Below are 9,676 nucleotides of genomic sequence, written 5' to 3' on the forward strand. Positions count from 1 at the left end.
TAAGCTCTATCACCCTCCTGCTGACTGTTAGTTGATACATTTTCTGAAAGGAATACCACAATCAGAATTAGTGCTGCTTCAGGTGACACTGGCTGTTAGACATCTACTATGTTTACTGGTCAGTCACTTTCACTAAAATGCAAGTCACTGAAAAGCAGTAAGTATTCACCAATCTGTGGTCAAGTTAACTGATATTTCACGCTATGTCATGCGACAGGTAAACGACTTTTAGGAAAATGGTGTTTTGGGCTACAACCGGTCAGTGTCAAATTGGAGCGTCATCCATTGCCAAAAGGCGTCACCCATGGCTGTCTCAATGCCAAAGGTTGACTGAGGGAAAGTGGGCTCTTGTGGATGGTGAAGCTAAACCAGGATCTACAAGGCAAAAATCCAAATTTATTGTCAATAGATTATGTATGTAAATATGAAAATGTATTTAGAAATGACAGTTAATGTACAATCGTGGTGTTGTTGAGGTAGAGATCACTTACTGTAAAGCAAAACACTTCTTCACTTCACAAAACATAACACTTAAATATAATATAATATAATATAATCACCAATTTGAAACCAAATATTTAAAGAATATGTCACTTTTAAAAGAAGGTACACATTTTTAAATGAACTGAGCATGAAGTGTCTGAAGTGCAGTACATCACAGAAGAACATTCAGTTTTACTACTTACGAGGTTTCTTTCCCTATAAAAACTGGAATAGAGGGAAGCCTGTTGGCTTTCATTCATCCAAAGCATGGGAGTTGACTGAATCTCCACTGCAAATAAGACGCAACTTTTCCAAATGTAGCATCCTTCTAGATGGCCGAGTACTTCCTGTAAACTGTCATATATATATAGACAATTCTCCACTGCAGTGTTTGCTATTATGCAGCCCTGTGTTTACTCCCGACCACCTCCAACATGGCGGCGTATCCGGGTCACTGTCCATTCCAAATGGCTAGATTGATGAAATCCCTCTGTGAGGTTTAGGGATGGAGGCACGCTTCTTTTTTCCACACCCACTTCAACCACCTCTGATGAAGGGATCCAAACTTCTTATCCAAGAAATGTATTGAAGCACCAGCACGAGAGTCAGCGATTCTACATAGTTACCTGCTGAGAGGAGCAGACGTTGCTGCCATTATACGCTATATTAACAAAAAACAAAAAAACATTGTATTATACCATGTACTGTATTAATCTGTACACTTGCTAAAACACGCGCTTGCAGTATAATCTTCCGTTACTTCTCTCTCAATCAATAATGCATACTTGCTCTGAGTGCAAGTGATACACAATAATCCCCCTAATATTCTCTCAGCAGACCTTGAGGACACAAACAGATTAATTTTCCGAGTACACCACAACAAACACATAAATATTCCCACTGGCAATTCAATCTGTTCCCTCATGGTACAAGGCCACAGCGAGAGAAAAAAAAAAAAAAAACACAGAAAATTAATTATTGTAGTAAAGGAGTTCTCTGTTAACACCACAGAGAGTGTTTCTCTTCAGTTGCCTGCTGGGTTTGTGTGGTTAAGTGCCTCTTACAGACATAAACACTGCGTAACCAGTGAGCTGCACACACACTCCAGGAGGTGTAATGTTCCAAACAGCCGGACTGAACCACTGCAGGAGAACATAGACACTGTATCACGGCTGAATGTTTTGACAGTCCATACCGTCGATTAGACACCAAAGCTTCACGCGTATCATTCAAATATTCATTTACATGTATTGAAGAATTAAATATATGTAAATTTATGAAATTTGGGCTGCTTAGACACAGCCCAGAAAGTTCTATTTACTGCACATGATCCGTTTCGTAAACCAGTTTAAAATGTCAGACGAATAAAATGTATTTATTATTTTCTTGTATTTATTAAGCACATTCCGAATGCGAGTGCAGATGGTGTACAGTATATGAGTAATCGTGCAGTGGTCAGAAATGAATTAATACAACAAGACAGCATTTTTCAAATACGTTTCGAAATAGTGTTTTTTATTAACTTGTGGCGATACAAAAAACTTGAGTGTAATATGGGCATCAGTGTTGCACTCTGGAGTGTCAGACTCTGGTGTGCCAACAAAAAGCACTCCAGTGTGTGTGTGTGTTTGAGTGTGTGTTCATCACATCAACGTTTTGTTGTTGTCAAATTGATGCGACTAGTTATAAAGCATGACATGGCCATTTGTTATTTTTCACCTTTAAATTGATGTGCCATCTGCATAGTTTCCAGACTGTCCCTGCGAGTAGTGCACACAATTGGTGACCTCAGTAAATGACCTCCACCGGGTGCTAAGAATAATGTACACAATAATAATCTTGAATGGTCAGTACAAAATCCTAAATTGACGTTGAGCACCTTTCAAGCATTTGAAGTGTTAACTCCCGGAAACACAATGTGCCACTGTGTAGTTTTGTTTTCATTCACTAGTTAAAATTAAATCTCAATCTAAATACAGAACAATTGAAAATATTATAGTGTATCTATGATGGTTTTTGGTCATCGAAGGTATCTATGATCAATCATTAGTACATTCATAAGACATCATAATGCATTTCTAAGCATGATAGCAGATGTTAGGAATATTCATAATCATGAATGAAAAGTATTCTAATATACATACAGTACATATCCATACATGAGCATGGGCATCCATTACATCAAGTCTTATGAATGCATTATGATACATGACCAACTTTGGCTTATCTTAAACATTATAAAAGCAAGCAGGAAACTACAAGAATGTCATGAAATTAATATTTTGATTCTACAACTACATCTTCTTTCCAACAGTAACACTGGGTCTAGACACAGTTAGAATATCTCTCAGAAGTGTATTTACTGTCTTTAAATAACTCCCTCTTCCTATACTGCGACACACACTTGCTGAATTCAAGACTCAAGTTTATACATGCGAGTCAGGTGTTGCAAAAACAAGTATATTTTCAAGACAATTTCTCCACTCTTGCACAGACTATTTCCACTTCTGTTACATCAGTTGTCACTTTCTGCCAATGCTAGCTGACAGTGAAAGCACACAAATGCCGTGGAATAATTTAAATGAGGATTTAAACTGCAACTTGAACTTAAAAATTGCATTTGAGTTCTTTCCTTACAGTGAACATTTTCACACAAGGAGCTTTTTAAGCATTAATCATGATGAGGTCATGTTTGCATGTTAACCTTGTTTTCACACCACTAACTAAACATGGATGAATGGTTTCACCATGTCACTTCATTTTAAAGGTTAGTGGAACATTGTTTCCAGACGTCCGCTGCAACTGCGACCTTTGGGACCCTCTACCATCAGACCTCAACACTTGGACGACGTGGAAATTCTGAGAAAACACACATGAAGCAGGTGGAACATGCATTTATGTTTTTCCTTCAAAATGTTTGTGATACGGTTGAAAACAAATAAAGAACTGGGCAATGACCAACTGAACTTGTTTCATAAATGACTACTGACATTAAAAGCAGGATCATCACATCACCAGATCGCAAATACAAAAACACAGGCAACAAATGAATGGATGGTCCTTTCAGCAAGTCAATTAAGTTTTTAAAAAACAAACTTCTATATTACATTGCAAACTATTAACAACAAAATTCCATAGAGCGATAACATCGAAGTCGACCTGCAAATAAATAAATGAATAAAGAAATAAAAACCTGTACTTAAATGCTTTGTATATTATTTTAATGAAAGTGGTGGATAATTGAACTTTATGTTATGTATTATGTTATTCCAGCCCTGTTTATTACCAAATGTGTTATTTTATAATTAGTATTTTGTAATTACAGCAATATCAAAAACTTGGAAAAAAAAAATACACAGTAAAAATAATACTTGGATGAACAACTGAATCAATTTAAAAAATCTTAGGACATTATTTAGTTAGCACAGGTTTCACATGCCATCAACTACGTATATTTAAATGAAAAAAAATAGATTTACTTCTTACCATTTGTAGCCAACAAACTGCTTGGACTCTTCAACGGTTGTCTGTCAAGTGCACCAGCACTCCTGTAAAACAAACAAAACAAATGAGCTTCCAATAGTAACAATGAATTGCAAAACAATTACGGTTTATTGACTACATGTAAAAAAAAAAAAATAAAAAAAAAAAAAAAAAGATTTAGTTAGCTAACGTTTGCTCATATCACCTGTGAGCAAAAGTTAGCTAGCTTAAACTTGCTGTATGACTTACAGCGCGAAGCACGTGACAAATCGATCCATGTAGAGGAACCATGTCTTTAAAAAAAACTGCTGCTGAACATTGTTTACAACAGTAAACAAGTATAAATACAAACCGACTCCAGCGTGTTGACATGTAAGAAATGCTTTAATTCATGAAATGCTTTACGTCACGAGCTGCTCACTGACCAATAAAACGTGGGAAATTGAAATGTTTAAAATCTCAATACACTGTGTTCTGTAATGTAGACAAACATTGAATGGGAACAACTCTTATCTGCCAGCAGCAGTTGAATTACATCAGGATATATTCATTGAGGCAGTGTTGTCTGTCTTGGGATGCGTATCATCTAGGAAACTGTTTATCCCTGGTCACACAGTCTGCAGTAACCTGTCCGTGTCTTTCCACTTGCCAGTGAGTCTTTGACTTCTGCTGGAACTTCTCTGAAGAACATTGTGAGCTCTTGCCATTTCCCTGATGTCAGCTGAGGTTCAGCACTTTTTCTAATGGAGAGGTCGGAGGTTATCACCGTCCTCCTCTGGTGTTCCTGACACGCACACTGACTTCATATTGGTTTAATTAAGGACGTTAATTAAACAACTGCATTAACTCACTGGTGAGACCGGAGGCTGAAGATGAAACAGTTGACGCACCTCTGAAAGAGTTTCTCTCTGAAAGTTAGAGTTATTTACAAAACATCTGTTCTAGAGTCTGTTCCAGACCTCAAATTACAGAAAAAGAAAGAAACATTTGTGTAATATATAACATTATAGAATTATAATTACTTTAATATACATATATAAAGTTTCATTCTGTTTTACTAGTCTCTTATTGTGTTATTTTTTTTCAATATAAGCTTGGTTCTTCACTTGAAAGGGATACTGTAGGCAGGTCAGAGCTGGGCCTCTTTCAGACCTCTTTCACTCATTTATTTGTCATGAAGCAGCTAAATAACGTTCAAACTAATCAAAAACAAATAAATATATTTAAAAAAAACAGCATGACGATTATTGTTCATGTATATTAGATGTACTCTATTAATCACTAATTTATGGTACTTTATTCACTTCATTTCAGTTCTGTGTTTTTATTCTTTTATTTTTTAGTGTCCTATTTATCAATATATATTTCCCTTATAAATTAAGAGAGACATTAGTTTCTATAAAGACAGTATGCATTCATTTATTTCATAATTTATTTTTTTAAAACTATGTATTAAAAACATCACTATTTTATTTAGTCCAAAATACAATTTTTATCGTATTTATGTTTAGACCTGGACACTGTGTGATACAGTGTATGGAGTTCTGGAGTTTTTTGCAACAGACAGACTCTTATTCCTCGTGGAGAAAATGGTAACACAGGTTTGCGTGGCCAAATCCACAAACTTTGTCAGGTTGCTCAACATCTTGGGACACAGACTGAAAGAGTTTCGACTGTGTGTGCAGGTGCCAAAAGAGCCATCTGCTGTATCTTTATGAACAGCAACACACATCCCAGTACCTGATGGCCAGGCTGCTTCTATCATGTCGGTCCTGTCCTACATCCATCCGTGTCACACCACGGCTGTTCTGCAGCCCCCCTACACACATAAACACTTACTTAAACACACACACACACACACACACATACGACGTGCGACTGGGGGCGATCGCTCTCCATTATTAAAACTAGGTCAGGGAGAAGTGGGCAAGGGGAATGGGGCAGTAATTATTTTTATCATTATTAATTTCCACCTCAAGGTTGCGCCAGGGCTTTTTTGTCCGCTTCAATCTTCATTTCAGACCCCCTGCATCCACACACACACCACCAGCGCCACCACTGTCTTTTAAAAGGCTGCGTGCCAAACAAGGCAGAACAGAGGGCGGGGGCACAAAAGTGGAAAGAGCTCAAAGGGATGGAAAGAGTGTGGCAGTGGAGGGTGAAGGGAAAGCGGCGGCAGAGGAGGCAGGAGGGGCTGCATGTGTCGCTTCATCACTCACTGGACCCTAATTTCCACTAACAGGTTGTTTACTCGATATGGCAAATGATAATAAAAGCCTGGGTGTTAGAGGAGGGGGACAAGCCAGCCAAAGAGAAAGAGAGGCCCTCGGGGAGCACTTCAGCAGCGATGGCTTGCACACTCCAATTAGTCCTATGAAAAGCTGAAACGAATAAAGTCGGGGTGCGAGGCTCAGTGTATGAAAGCTGGAGCGATCAGAAGTCACCCCAAAAACTGCTTGGCCTGTCAAAACCCCTGGCTCTTCTGAAGCACGCAGCAAGAGAAGACACTTCACTCACAGACAGTAAGTGTCTGATGACCACAAACCAGACATCAAACCTCTTTTTATTGCTCATTTTGGGTTTTTTTTCACACATTTAATGAAAAGTAAGCCATTTAAGTGGTGGCTGTGGCGACTTTCTCATCCCATAATAACTTTTGTCAGCATGCACGGGATTCCAAAGAGTGATAAAGCAGTTTATTGCTGTGAATTAATAAACATACAGCAGCTATTCCAAAACTCATCAAACTGCGTAAATGAAAAAGGTTGTTTCAAACAATTACAAGACCGAATCTACCACGACATGAACGTCACTCACTAGCGTTTGAAGGACAGCGCAGACAAGAAGAGATAGAATCGCAAATATCAAAGAACATCAAACACTTTGCTTCATTTATTTGCTACATAAAATCCACCCTCGATATCTCGAGGTTCAGCCTTTAACTCCTAGGAAGAGGCCTCTCTGACAAGTTGACAAACGACAGTGTCACAGAGGCCAAGTGCAGCATCATCATTTTAAAAACGGCAGGATCAACATCTGCAGCAATATCTTTCGCGAAAACGTCCCGCCACCAGACTGAAAACAGTTGTTTGGACAATGTAATATAAACTGTCTGACAGCTACAGCCTTTCTGGAACACCAGCTCTTGTGAAGTTGTAATTCCAGGGAAAAGAATATGTGTCCAAGAGTGTATCAACATGAACCCGAATGTTGCTTCAAGATTTATGTCCGGGCTCTTCTCAGAAAATAATCACAATTTGCTGTATAAGCTTAACTGCGCTGCTATTCTGACGCAGCATTCTTCAAGAGGGGAGTCGTGTAAACAGAGGAGCAGATGATCAGTGATCCAGTGAGCCATGGAACTTGGTTGTGGATGAAATAAAAATGAGTAAACATTTGAAAATATTTTGCAGTTGGAAGCCACATCAGAGCATCTGCTGGAGCTTGGATTGTCAACAAGAACATGTTCAACAAGAAAACTGTTGATGGAGCTGAGGCATTCCTTCACTTGCTCACTGGACGCTGTCCATCAATCATGAGACAGTTCTTAACGCTCTGTCACCTGAAGGTTCCACTGCAGATGGAAATTGGAACCAGCTGAGCATAAAATGAAATGTAATCTGTATTCTCGATCTGAGGTTCGACAGTGGTCCTATGTGGGCTTATACACGAGAGGCAGGTCTTCCATTTAAACTCTTATATTTGATTATATAGCATGAAACTACAAGTCTATGGTTGAATTTGTGATGCAGCCCAAACCTTCGCAGGAGAATATCCTTTCAAATGAATTCTGTCTACGCATATTCTGGATCTGTAAATCTCTCTGTAAATGCTCTACGGAAAAGATGATTTGCTTTTATTTTGGTCTCTGTAACTTCCGCTTTGTGTTTCTCTCCTTCCTTGTTAATGGCACACGGCTGGAGTTAATGATCGCATCAGCGTAGAGAGCTTAAAAACTCCTGGACTCCAGCAGCATGTGCCAGATTGTCTCCATTTGTATCCCTGGTAAATTGGCTCTCCTTGCTTGCGATCCTTCTGTAGGTCACTTATCCGTCTGTTAACCTATCTTTTGTTTCACTCTTTCTAAAACCCTGCTGCTCTGAGTTTTGTATTTTGCTACCCTTTGACTACTACTTGACTACTGACTACTTGACTGTGTTGCTTCCTGTTATTTTTTTTGTTGTTGCTTTTCCCTGCTCGTGAGTGTGTTTTAATGTTGATTGTGTTTGTTGTCTTTACAGGCTCCGCTTGCATTTGTCCTCCCGGTTCGGTGACGCATTTTGTTGGATTTTATTCCGTTCGGTGATGTTTTTGGATTTGGCTTATTTCTCCTGGTTCGGTGACGCTTTTTGTTGTATTAAATTATTGTATTTGACCCGCTGTCTGCCTCCTGTGACTCTTACATTACTGCACTTGGGCCCCGCTCCGTGTCTCGAACACAACACCAAAGAGAAGGCCATATTTTCCTGAGAATGTACAACACCTATACAGTAGTCAGTGGACCTTTGACTCGTGTTTTTACTTCCCACAAATAAAGGTGTGGAGATGTTGTTTGTAAACAGCATTACTTAAAAAGGAATGAACAGACTTTGTTGAAACAGGATAAGTGATTTGATTTATTTTTTTACCTGCGGTGTCATGTGGATTTCCATTTTTTTGTCTTTCCTTTAAAAAAGGTGGATGAGGTATCATGAAAGCGTATTGCAGGGTTGATAAAACACTGCCCTAACTTTCAGAGGCCACTTGATGGCGCTCTTGGATGTGAGGTTTCATTGAAGTAGCTGTTGAGGTGCCATCTAGTGGCCTCTGGAAATAAGCACACTGTTTCATGAAACGTCATCAACCCTTCAATACTGTCATGAAAGCTCATCTAGTAGACCCAGTATTAATGTGTGTTGAAAGTGACCAGTGATCAGTCACTTTAGAAGCACAGTTAGCTTAGATGTCCTTTATGACATACTGTCACCCTACAACACAGACTTTACATGATCATTGTCCAGATTTTATGAAGACGTGAGGGAAAATTCATCCAGAAGAATAAAAGGAAGCGAAATTGTAACTGTAGAAATTCACGCCTCACCCAACGGACCATGGTCTAATGGACCCAGAGATGGCAGCATCTTTTTTTTACTTTTAACATAGCAGATAAGGGCTTCCAAACTACATCTCCGATCTGCCATTTTGACGATCTAATAACTTCTGATTTACCTACTTTTTGAAGGCAACCTGAAAGTAGACAGCTGTTTTTCCGCTCGTGTCACCAAGTCATGTTTGACGTGAACGTACAGTATAGTAAGGCTTCATTCAGTGCAACCCTTGCAGCTCAACACACCTTTTGCCGCCTGCTGTCGGACTGAGTGCATTGCGTTCAATAATATTTCAAATGCTAAAAACACTTGTTCAGGATGTCCGCTACAGATGTAGTTGGGAGAGGGACATTAATAAATGACGCAGTTACTCTGATCTGCTCATCAAGTATTTATGTAGGAAGCCAGTCAGAGACCGTTTAAATGGTGCCGGCAAATAAATATCTTCCAACAACTTTCTTCTTTGTCATGCGGTTGTCAAGAGATGTCTCCGACTGTGGGTATAGAGCAGATGCGTGTGTCCGTGTGCCTGTGATTAAATGCCGAAGTCAAATGGCTGGCATCATTTAAGCGTGATGCATTTTTCAATAGCAGTGAGTCACAGTTCCCTTTGAGTTCTGAAC

Source organism: Synchiropus splendidus, chromosome 14 (assembly GCF_027744825.2).
Source record: "Synchiropus splendidus isolate RoL2022-P1 chromosome 14, RoL_Sspl_1.0, whole genome shotgun sequence".
NCBI lineage: Eukaryota > Metazoa > Chordata > Actinopteri > Syngnathiformes > Callionymidae > Synchiropus > Synchiropus splendidus.